Below are 12,349 nucleotides of genomic sequence, written 5' to 3'. Positions count from 1 at the left end.
CTTAGTTGTTCAGTCCTGTCCAACTCTTTGTGACCCCATGGACTGTAGCCCACCAGGCTATTCTGTCCATGGCGATTCTCCAGGCAAGAATACTGGAGTGGGTTGCCAAGCCCTCCTCCAGGGAATCTTCCCAACCCAGGGATCAAACCCAGGTCACCTGCATTGCAGGTGGATTCTTTACCATCTGAGCCACCAGGGAAGCCGAAGAATACTGGAGTGGTTAGCCTATTCCTTCTCCAGGGGATCTTCCCAACTCAGGAAGTGAACCACGGTCTCCTGAATTGCAGGCGGATTCTTTACCAGCTGAGCTACCAGGGAAGCCCCATAAACACTATAAGGATGAACCTTGAAAATATGCTATGTGAAATAAGCAGACACTAAAGGACAAATACTGTATGATTCTACTTATGTGGATCACCTGGAAATGGCAAAATCATAAGAGAAAGTAGGTTAGACACAGTCACGAGGGATAGAGAGGAATAGAGGGGTCAGCATTTAATGAGTGCAAAGATTCAGTTAGCAAAGATGAAAAATTCTGGAGATGGATGGTAATGATGGTTGTACAATGTAAGCATACTTAATGCCAAAGAACTGCATATGGTTGACTCTGAACAGCCTGGGGTTAGGGGTACAACCCTCCACACGGTAAAAAATCAGAGTATAACCCACAGTCCAGCTCTCCATAATATGGTTTCTCCAAAGTTCCTCTGTATCTGTGGTTCTGCATCCTAGGATTCAACCAACCTTGAATAGTGCTGTACTATAGTATTTACTATCGATGAAAAAAAAAAAAAACAGGCACAAGTGGACCCGGGCAATTCAAACTCATGTTGTTTAATAGTTAACTTCACCTAAAATTGGTTAAGAAGATAACTATACATTATGTATATTTCATAAAAATGTAGAAGCAGTAGCAATGAGCCATTAAAAAATAGAAAGCATTAAAAAATAACAGAAACACACTCAACAAAATTATGACAATACACATATGTTTTCAGTATTCATTTTAGATTAAAACAAAATTATTTTAGTAGTTCAGTAGTTATAATTTAAAAGAGCTACAACTAAAAGTGGCATGGAAAGAAAAAGCTGGCTAATAACTTACTGAACAAAGAACAGGACTGATATGAATTTAAGTAAAATAAAAGACTCAGATTAAATATGACAAATTTTTATTGATCAGGTGGGATGCAGACCTTTAGCAGTACAGAACTTAAACATGCATCAATAATATTATACCAAAAACATGATAAAAATCATCAGGGTTGCGATAACAAGACAAGCCACAGAGTAGGGGAAAATATCTGCAAAAGAAGCATCTGAAATAAAGACGCTCAGCCTCATACTTCATTAGGGAATTGCAAACTGCAACAGTAAGATAGCACTACACATCTATTTAAATGGTTAAAATCCAAAACACGAATAACATTAAATGCTGATGAGGATTTGAGCAGCAGGAACTCTCATTCATTGCTGCTGGGAAAGCAAAATGGTCCAGTCACTTTGAAAGACAGTTTTAGCAGATTCTCACGAAACTAAATACATTCTTACCGTACAATACAGTGATCGTTTTCCTTGCTATTTACTCTAATCAGCTGAAAACTTATACCCATGCAAAACCTAAACATGGATGTTTATATAGCAGCTTTACTCATAACTGCCAAAGGTGGAAGCAACCAAGATGTCCTTCAGTAGGTAAGTGGATAGACAAACTGCGGTATATTCCAACAATGGAGTATTATTCCGCACAAAAGAGCGATGAGCTATTAAGCCATAAAAAAATAATGAATGAAACTCAAATGCATATTGTTAAGTGAAAGAAGCTGAAAAAGTTACATATTGTATAACCCAACTATATGACATTTTTGGAAAAGGCAAGACCATGGAGACATGTAAAGCATCAGTAGTTGTCAAGGATTAGTGAAAAAGGAGGGACAAATAAGAGGAGCACAGGGAATTTTAGGAGCTGAGAAACTATTCTGTATGATACTATAATGATGGATACGTGGCATTTATCCACCATTTGTCAATACCCAATACTCATTATATTAATCACCAAAAGTGAATCCTAATATAAATTATGAGCTTTGATTGACAGTGATGTACAGTGGTTCATCAGTCGTAACAAACATACCACATAATGCATAATGATGGCTGGGGAAGCTAAGGGAGAGAGTAGATCAGGGTGTATGAGAGCTCTCTGTACTTTTTTGCTCAATTTTTTTGTGAATCTAAAATGGTATAAAATGAAATAAAATAATTTAAAAAACTGGGCACCCTTTACTCAACAAACACATTCTTACTGCATACATACTTGTTCTAAGTTCTGAACAGAATAATAGCAAAGAAATAAACAAGTAAATGAAAAAATAAATTCGGGTGGAAGTGCTATGAAGAAAAACACAAAGAGACAAAAGGTTAGATACTGAGCAGGGGCAGAGGAGGCTGTATTGGATGGCTGATCAGGTAAGGCTTCTTTAAAGCAGTGACATATGAAAGGAAGACAGTATTCAGGCAGAAGAAACAAACATAAAGGCCTCAATATAAGTAAGCATAAGCTGTTCAGAAACAATGCTACCTCTCAGTCTTTGACAGATTAAGATTAAAAACTTAATAAAGGCTAGGTCTTACAGTTAATAAAAACTTATTAATAAGGAGTAAGAATTTGAATAAAGATTGACAGATACATGTGTGTATATAAACTGTATGTGCAAATAGAAAATGTTCTTTGTAAGTTTTCAAAGATCATTTAGAAAATTGGACTATGCTTTAAGTCACAAAGAAACCCTCAATCAACTCAAAAATATTTTAAAAAACCATAGTCACTGACAATGAAAGAATGCAAGAGTGAACAGAACTGTACCAAGTACCTCCCGAGTCAAAGAAGTAATCAAATTAGAATTACCAACTATTTGGAAAGCAATGAATACAAGAAAATCATTCAGAGGCATTTCAGAATGCAAAAGCTGTACTCAGAGGCAAATTAAGAGCATTAAATGTTCTCATTAAATAAAAAAGAGAAAGAACTAAGAATTTACTAAGTTAGAAAAAGTATAACAACAAAAAAAGGCAGGAACAAAATAAAAAGCAGAAGTTAGAAAATCAGAACACAGAAAATTAACAGAATGAATCTCAAAGTTTCTTATTAAAAAATTACTAAGAAAACATTTGGTAAACCAAATTAAGAAAAATAACAAAATCACTAATAACTGATAGAAATGAACACCACAAATTTTAATTATAAAAATTTACATGTACCCATATAATAAATTTGAATATCTTAAAAAATATTAGATGCAAATTTATCAAAGCTGATGCATGAGAGTAAGTAAGGATTTCTCCACAGACTACAGAAGTTACCATATGGACTGTGTATTCTTATTAAATTAAAAATTCCTATAAGATTCTCTTCTACTCTTTCAATAAATTCTGTACACTTGACTAACAAGTTTGGTTCCTCATTATATAGGTCTTTGAGTATCTTGGGAATGTTATTAGCCAATTTATTTACATACTTTCGTAAGTAGTAAAAGAAAAACCTTACCATCACCTAAGTAAGTGTTACAAAAACATTTGATAAAACTCAGAAGACAATTCTTTTTTATAAAGAAGAAAATAAATAACAAGGAATTTTAATCTAAAACCAATAGCTGTAGTCATCCTTAATTGTAAAAATACCAGAGACATTCCAAGACAATCTTGGAGATTCTAATCAATGTAATAAAGAGCTAAAATAAAAATAAATACTGTAACTATTGGAAATAAAGCAACTGCTACTACTGCTGCTAAGTCACTTCAGTCGTGTCCAACTCTGTGTGACCCCAGAGACCGCAGCCCACCAGGCTCCCCCGTCCCTGGGACTCTCCAGGCAAGAGGAAATAAAGCAAAAATTATTATTATTTTTAGGTAAGACAAGGAACCTGGAAAACAAAAGTAAATAAAATTTTACTGAAATCCAGAAAGATAATAAAAACAATCGTGAACACAAAAATCTAGTTATTTCTACAGGTACAAACTACTGGGTGTAAGATAGGCTCAAGGATGTTTCATGCAACACACAGAATGTAGCGAATGTTTTATAAGAACTGTGAATGGAAACGAACTTTTAAAATAGTGTAAGAAATTTTTTAAAGAGAACTTACTGAAAAAAGAAAATCTAGTTACTTTTGTATATTTATCAGAAATAATAAACTAAACCAAATCCACAAAAACAAAACTGTAATTTAAACAAGAAATGCATATCAAACTAATTTATTTGCCTAGCAATACACAAATTTAAGCATATTTAATAATTTCATTAAGAATGATGGTTGTTTCAAGGACAACAGCAACAAAATGAGATTCACAAAGCTAGTGATAACACACATCAAACATTTCTGAAGCGTAACTTAATAGTTTTAAATGTTTATATGCTTTTATTCAGTAATTCCATTTCTAAGAAAATACTCTAAATAATCAGGGAAAAATAAAAAGATATTCACTATAGAATTATTTGTATAAAACACTGGAATAAATTACACATTGGCCAATAGGAAAATAGTGAAACTAAGGCATAGCTGTACAATAGAACATTAGGCAAACATTAAAAAAATCATTTAAAAAAATAATTTTTAAGGAGAACAGAAGGAAACTGTCAAGATTTAATGTTAAGTTAAAAAAAAATGAAGATAGCAAATTCCACAAAATATGATTCCAAAATTTCAGAAAAGTAAATTATGTACAATTACAAAATATAAAGAAATATCAAAATACTGTATTAACTGCAGTCATTCACAGGCAATATTTGTTGTTTTTTTTTTTAAACTTTATTCTTTTCAAATATTTAATAGGGAAGGTGAAAAAGTTCAGAAAGAATTTACAATAGATAATCTATCAAACACCTGGCTATATTTTTACTATTATATTTGCCAATGTAACTTTTTATTCTTTAATAACCTGATCTTTAGAGAAACTGAAATTGTGTCTAAAAGTTTTACTCCAACTCTTGTTGTTCATGTGGTTATTATGTAACATTTTTGCTTTATAAACCAAATCTCAAAATTAAAAAGCATAGGAATTAATTTTGGGGCACACCATGTGGCTTTTGAGATCTCAGTTCCCCAACCAGGGGAAACACAAAGGAAACACAGAGTCTTGACCACTGGATTGCCAGGGAATCTGAGACTAGGAATTAATTTTTTGAAAGCTGAGATTATACCTTAAAATGTACCTACGAAATAGGGATTAAAATAAAACCTCTATTTTCCCAGAACTTACTAAATATTTACATGAAAAAATATTATCTACAAGATAATAGTGTGATCAGAAACATGTTAGGAAGAACTCAGTAATGTAGGTTAAAAGAGCCCTGAACGCTTATGCATATAGGTACTGCGCTAAGTCGCTTCAGTCGTCTCCGACTCTGTACAACCCTATATGGACTGCAGCCTGCCAGGCTCCTGGGTCCATGGGATTCTCCAGGCAAGAATACCGGAGTGGGTTTCTGTGCGACCCCATGTGGACTGCAGCCCGCCAGGCTCCTCTGTCCATAGGATTCTCCAGGCAAGAATACTAGAGTGGGTTTCTGCGTGACCCAATATGGATGGCAACCCGCCAGGCTCCTCTGACCATGGGATTCTCCAGGGAAGAATACGGGAGTGGGTTGTTGTGCCCTCCTCCAGGGTATCTTCCCAACCCAGGGATCCACCAGAGTCTGTTACCTCTAATCTGAACTGGAGGTGGGTTCTCTACCATTAGCGCCACATGGGAAGCCCGTATGTATATATGTGTTTCAATTTTAACCAAAACTAGAGTTCTTTGCATCTCCTTTTTGATTAGTTTCAATTGACAAAAATTGAGATATAACTCTCCTTTCCAAATGAATAACTCATCCTTTCAGCATACTCCAAAGAAAGATTATGGATCAATGTGTTAAGAAAACATATAAAAGCAATAAGAATATCTAAATCATACCAGAAATCAGGGAAGACTCCCAAAGAAAGCTATACTCAAAAGCTAAAATTTGAAGGCTGAGGATGAATTAGGTAGATGCCAAGAACTAGGAGCCAAAAGAGGGCATTTCCCCCTCCTTTTCAGATGTGATGCTTACAATAAAACTATTAAAATATTCCTCTCTGAATCCTTATCATGTGACAAATTTTTACACCAACCTCAAAGTCCTGAAATATTTTCATACCTATATTTTATTTCAGTAGCCAAACTCTTACCCTACTTTGCACCAAAAAAATAATCTGAAGTATTAAGATTCAAATACAATTATTAAAGTACCAAAAGAAAATATAGAAGATTGTTTTTTGATAAAGGTAAAATGGAAAAGATACTCTTAAAGCATTAATATCTACTATATGTAAAGAGCTTCTGCAATTCAATAAAGAAGTACAGATTAGTATAACCTTTTAGGAAGGCAGTTTGGCATCTATTAAAACTTAAAATGCACACTTAAGAATTCTTTCTATGGAAATACTTCTATACATATGCATGTGCACAAAGATATAAGTTCACTAAAGCTCACTTTTAGTTGCCCAAAAATAACCATAAAGAATTAAGTAAAGTACAAGAAAAGAATAGAATATTGCATGACTATTAAAAACATGAGGTATAACAAGTACTGAGATGGAAAAGAATTTATAACAATTAGATTTTTTTATTAAAAATAAAATTAAGGTAAGATTACACACACACTGTGTTTATTTTTAATTGCATAAAGAAAACAAAATTGCTAACAGTGGGTACCTGTAAGAAATGCGACTAGAAAGTAAGGAAAGTAATTTTCACTTTTTACGCTAAATAACTGACTTGCTTGAATCTTTTGTGATAAGCATGAAGTGACTGCCTTTGAAATTTAATTTTAAAATAAAGGGGAAAAACTCACTATTCTAATCTGTTATAATTATGGTTATCTCTGAGGGCTAAAGTGATTTTTGTATAGTAATTTTTGTCCTGTTTCTTAATAGTTTACTTTCTAAATTTTCTATGAGAAATATGACTATTTTAAAATCTGAGAAATATGTATTAAAAAAACTTATATTTGATTTCATTGATGAAACTTTTTCCCTGAAAAGTAATTTTTTTAACAGTTATGATCTCAAAAACATGGTCCTGAGATTCCAACCACTTTAGAAAGCAGTCTTAAATCTAAGTTTCTAAGTATAACATTTGTTGCAGAAGCAACTAAATATAAAACACAGTTTAGAACAGAATATCAATTAACATTTATTAATCATGTAAGCACAGCATTTGCTAAGTAATTTTCCCTGTATTTCTCATTTGCTCCAAATAGCCTTATGAAATTTGTATTATACTGTTATTATTATTAATCCTCATCTTATAGATTGAAAAAATCAACTCTGAAAAGAATACGTATCTTGTCCAGAGTCAAGTCCAAGAGCTAGGATTCAAACCCAGGTCTCCAGCTCCTAACCACTTTTGATACCTGGAATGACATGAAATGTGGCCTGCATATTTGGACTAACTATTCTTACTCAGGTTAGTGATCCTAAAATGAAGAAGTGGTGACACTCAATTCTTATCACAGAAGAAAATAGTATTTTTTAAGGCAACAGGGGCTATTTTTTTTCTTTATTCTATTTTCTTTTTTTTTTGCATCTTTCTGCTTCTACCAAGGTACAAGAGGTACAAGAAGGATACAAAGGACAACTCAGATTTGCGAGTAACTTAACACCCTCCTTGATTAGTCTGGAATTAGTCCTGTAACTAACTGCAAGAGCGTTTAAAAACAAATTGATCAGAATGCCAAAGTCTTTAGACTTGAAAACAAGGTGCAGTTTCACATTTTAATCAAAAGTAGAAAATTCAGAAAGCCAAAAGAAATGTTATATTCAAATACTAGAATAATCAATATAGACAGATTAAACATAGGAAGAATTTAACAATATCTACCTATTTTATCCCAAGCTATTCCAACAAGATCTCTCTCTTTTAAAAAAGAATAGAGAATTCCCTGCTGGTCGAAGGGTAAAGAATCCACCTGCCAAGGCAGGGGACACAGGTTCCATCCCTGGTCCAGAAAGATTCCACATGCCTCAGGGTAACTATAAGCAGGCGAGCCACAATTACTGAAGCCCCCCATGCTCAACAGAGAAGCCATCCCAATAAGAAGTCTGCGTACCACCTGAACTAGAGAGTAGCCCCCATCACTGAACTAGAGAAAGCCCAACTGCAGCAATGAAGACCCAGCACAGCCAAAAAAAAAAAAAAAAAAAAAAGAATAACTGAATGTTTATCCAGCTACCTGAACAAGTTCCAAGTTTTCTCTTAAAAAAAAAATTATAATTGAAAAGATACATACACCACTGCTAACCATGTCTGCTTGGAAATCTGCCCATCAAAAAGACTAGAGAATCATAGGAACTTCTATTCATTTGTTCAGTAGACAGACTACAATTACAGACTTTATGAATTTGGGTTTGCCAGGTTAGCATTTAATGTCAAAAGTCCAGAAGAATAATTCTGAATAATTGTAAACTGGAAATAGGGCCCTAAGAGAAGCAGAATACGCAGAACTCTTCCTCAGTAGAAGTATCTGCTTATAGAAAGCACTGGCAGAGAAGCTGACATCAACACATCCACTTGCACACTCCAACATTTCTAGACCTAACCCCTTAGGCCAAGACGACCTCTCAATGAATTAAGGACAAACGACGCTACCAAAATGACAGTCCTGAAAACACACTGAATTTAGGTCAACCTCTTTCACCAAAGCCTGAAAGTGGGTTTAAGTCCTACATATGTTACAGGTCAGAAACATTTTAAGGTTCATTTTTCATAATGGAAGTCTGTGTTTCTGGCTAATTAAAACAAGAAAAGATTTTAAAACTAAGGACTTAAGAGTTGCCTTAAATCAATACCCTTAAGAGGAGAACATGAACAAACGTTTCACTTAGATATATATTTTTTCATAGATACATACAAAATATATAGAAGGGATTATGAGTGTGATTTACAAAAGCCACAGAGCTCCTGGAAAAGTTGACAAGTTCTAACCTGCTTTAAAAATTACCATTCACTGTCTTCATCCCAATCTTAACTTTATTTAATGTTATTCTTTTGAATAACCGTACAACAACAAAACCCCCAGAGCAAATTCTTCTACATTTCAATATCCTGCCTACTTGCAAGAGCGGAAGAGTCAAACAGAGCAGGGGAAAAAACGTGACGTGAACAACCTTGATCCAAAACACAGCTCGTGGGAGTCTAATTTTAGGCCTAACCATTTTGATTGTCTTTTTACAGAGGTTGAAAAAGAAAACAAAAAAACACAGATCACTTGTAAAATAAATCTGAGATAACTAAACCAATAGGAGTTGGCATTATTTATCAAGGAGGAAAGAAATCACGTTCGCACTGCCCAGAGTATTCCCATTAAAGATAAGATACAGGGCCGGTAGTACAACCCCACAACTGACGACAACGGCAATTGCTTTCCACTCTTCAGCTCTTGGATGACTCTATCTTTAAAGAATGAGTCAAAAGGTTGAGCCCACTGAGGAATACTCGACAACGTTTTGTGTGTATGTATTGTTTTAAAGAAAGCTAAACATGGTGAAAGCCAACCTTCAGCTAAGTTACCTAAAGAAGCAAATATTCACCTCCCGGCGGAGGATCAAAAGGAATCACGAGAAGACCCGAAAGTTCTGTTTTTAAACGGAGGCTCTCAAACCCTCGGAAAACTATTCGTTTTCTACTGATGCGGAATATGGAAGAGATCACAGATTGCAGTTTAGGAAAGAATGAAGCGGCTTTAGACAATGTGCCTCGGTAAAGAAACTGGGATGACCAGAGAGATAAGGAGGAGCTGGGACTCTGTAAGGGACGAAAAAAATCAAGGACTAAAACCCGAAACGTTTCGTCGAACAGTAAAGTAAATGAAGAAAAGGCGGCTGAAACGCGAGGGAAGGGAGATCAGCAGAAGGCAGAGACGGTGGCCTGCCACCGTCACGGTTCAGGGCAGGGCCGGGTCCAGGAAGAGTTAGATCTCACCAGCCCAGCAAGCTTCCCATTTCAGGCTAGAGCCGGAGAAGAAAACAGCCCGAGGGCGCAGACAATGAGCCACCGCCCCAAGAGTTGCGGCTCCAGGCACGCAGGTGGCGGCTTCCCGGGCCCGCGCGGGGCAGGTCAGCTGCCCCGGGCCGCTCACGCCGGCCAGGCCGCGTAGAAGCGAGGAGGAATGAGAACGACGGCCCGCGTCCCGGCCTGTCTGCACACTTACCCTAGGCGAGGAAAGGTCCCCGCCCCAGCGAGGAGCCTCCGGCCGAGCTCCCGGCGGGCTTCGGAGCCGCCCCGAGCAAGCGCGCGACGCGGGGCGGGGAGGGGAGGGAAGGGGGAAGCGGGGCGGGAAGAGGGGCCGCGCTGGAGCGCAGCCGCTTCTACCGCTAGGCCAGGCGGCAGCCGAGCCCCGCGGGCGCCGGGAGGGGAGGGCAGGGAGCCTTCGGCAATGGCGACGGCCCAGGCCAAAGGGGAAGCGGAACAACCACTGCCGCTGCGCGTGGCCACAACCCTAGGGGAGGGCGACGGCGGGGAGCGGAGAGGGGTGGGACCCAAGCCGGAGCTCCACTGGGCGGAGACCGGCACCACCTCCCAGTGGGAGTTCACGCGGGGCCTGTCGGGAGTTGTAGTTTGGAGATGTGTTCCACGTCTCTCTCCCACGTTCTTTTTTGGGGGGTTATTCTCTATATTGAGAGAGCATTGTCTCCAGTCAGGTGTGCCAACCAAAGACGCTGAAAGACGATTTTTGTTACATGAACCTGCTCCAGGACATCTGTTTCTGAGAATTCATCCACTATCCATTTTGCTTTTTGCCTGTAACTCAATGTATTTTGGTGCTAATTAAGGCCCACCTCCTTGCAAATCAAGGCCTCTATGTTTTATTCACAGAGGAGTTCCGCAATGTTTTCATTCTGTTCAGTTCAGTCGCTCAGTGATGTCTGACACTTTGCAACCCCATGGACTACAGCATGCCAGGCTTCCCTGTCCATCACCAACTCCCGGAGCTTGCTCAAATTCATGTGCATAAAGCTGGTGATGCTGTCCAACCATATCATCCTCTGTCATCCCCTTCTCCTCCTGCCTTCAACCTTTCTCAGCATCAGGGTCTTTTCCAATGAGTCAGTTCTTTGCATCAGGTGGCCAAAGTATTGGGAGTTTCAGCTTCAGCATCACACTTTCCAATGAGTATTCAGGACTGATTTCCTTTGGGATTGACTGGTTTGATCTCCTTGCAATCCAAGGGACTCTCAAGAGTCATCTCTAACACCACAGTTCAAAAGCATCAATTCTTTGGCGCTCAGCTTTCTTTATGGCCCAACTCTCACATCAATACATGACTACTGGAAAAACCATAGCTTTGACTAGATGCCTCAATGTATTCACTCAGTGTCTAATATGTACCAGTCACTCCTGGGTATCAGGGATACAAGAGTGAACATGAGTCACTTTGTCTTTGTGGAACTTCCAAATATAAAAACACAATAATTAAAATAGAATCTGGTATGAGGAAAAAAACTAGGATGATTACTTTGGATAAGGTGGCCAGTGAAAACATCTTTAAGGAGGTGACGTTTAAGAAATGAAAGAGAGAGCCATGAGAAGCTTTCAGGAGCATTACAAGCAGAGGAAGGAAAACAAGAACTCACTAAGGTCAGTTAAAAAGGCCTGTGTAACTGCAGTTTAGTGCAAGAGGAGTAGCGTAGTATGGCAAAACACTAGAGAAGACAAGATTCAGGTCAGGAAGGATATTAAATGACATAGTAATGAGGCTGGACTTTATTCCAAGAAGTTATTAAATAGTTGTAAGCAGGGAAGTGATGTTACCTGGTTTATACTAGACTGCTACATGGAGAATGGAGTTTTGAGATGCAAGAAGACAAAGGAATGAATTAGGGAGGCATTAATCATGACTAGTGCTAGAGTAATAGCAATGGAAATAGATAGAGAAAGCCAAATTGTTCTTGCTGAGACAAAGAGCAAAACAGCTTAATTGATATGAAGAATATGAGAAAAGGGATTCAAGGAGCAATAGGGCACAATATTAGATAACTTGAAAAACATCCCCACTATTAAATATACAAAATGCTGGATAAAATAGAACATCCTTTCAAAGGCATAAGCTCAACCCAATTCAGTTCAGTTCAGTCGCTCAGTTGTGTCTGACTCTTTGCAACCCCATGAACCACAGCACGCCAGGCCTCCCTGCCCATCACCAACTCTCGGAGTCCACCCAGACCCATGTCCATTGAGTTGGTGAGGCCATCCAACCATCTTATCCTCTGTCGTCCCCTTCTCCTCCTGCCCGTAATCCCTCCCAGCATCAGGGTCTATTCCAATGAGTCAG

The 12,349-nt window shown here is 37.7% G+C and overlaps 1 protein-coding gene across 1 annotated transcript in view; it reads right to left on the bottom strand.

Annotated features, from left to right (window-relative positions):
- The window catches only part of PAK2 (p21 (RAC1) activated kinase 2), an 83,002-nt gene extending 72,468 nt beyond the window's left edge, over nt 1-10,534 (bottom strand). The window contains exon 1 of the mRNA XM_004003013.6: nt 10,229-10,534. The gene's annotated coding sequence lies outside the window, so the exon portion shown is untranslated. The remainder of the gene's footprint in view (nt 1-10,228) is intronic.
- Between the last annotated feature and the right edge of the window lie 1,815 nt (nt 10,535-12,349).

This window comes from Ovis aries, chromosome 1 (genome assembly GCF_016772045.2).
Source record: "Ovis aries strain OAR_USU_Benz2616 breed Rambouillet chromosome 1, ARS-UI_Ramb_v3.0, whole genome shotgun sequence".
In the NCBI taxonomy this organism is placed as follows: Eukaryota; Metazoa; Chordata; class Mammalia; order Artiodactyla; family Bovidae; genus Ovis; species Ovis aries.
Note: the sequence above shows the minus strand (reverse complement) of the source record. Positions and strands in the feature narration are given on the sequence as shown.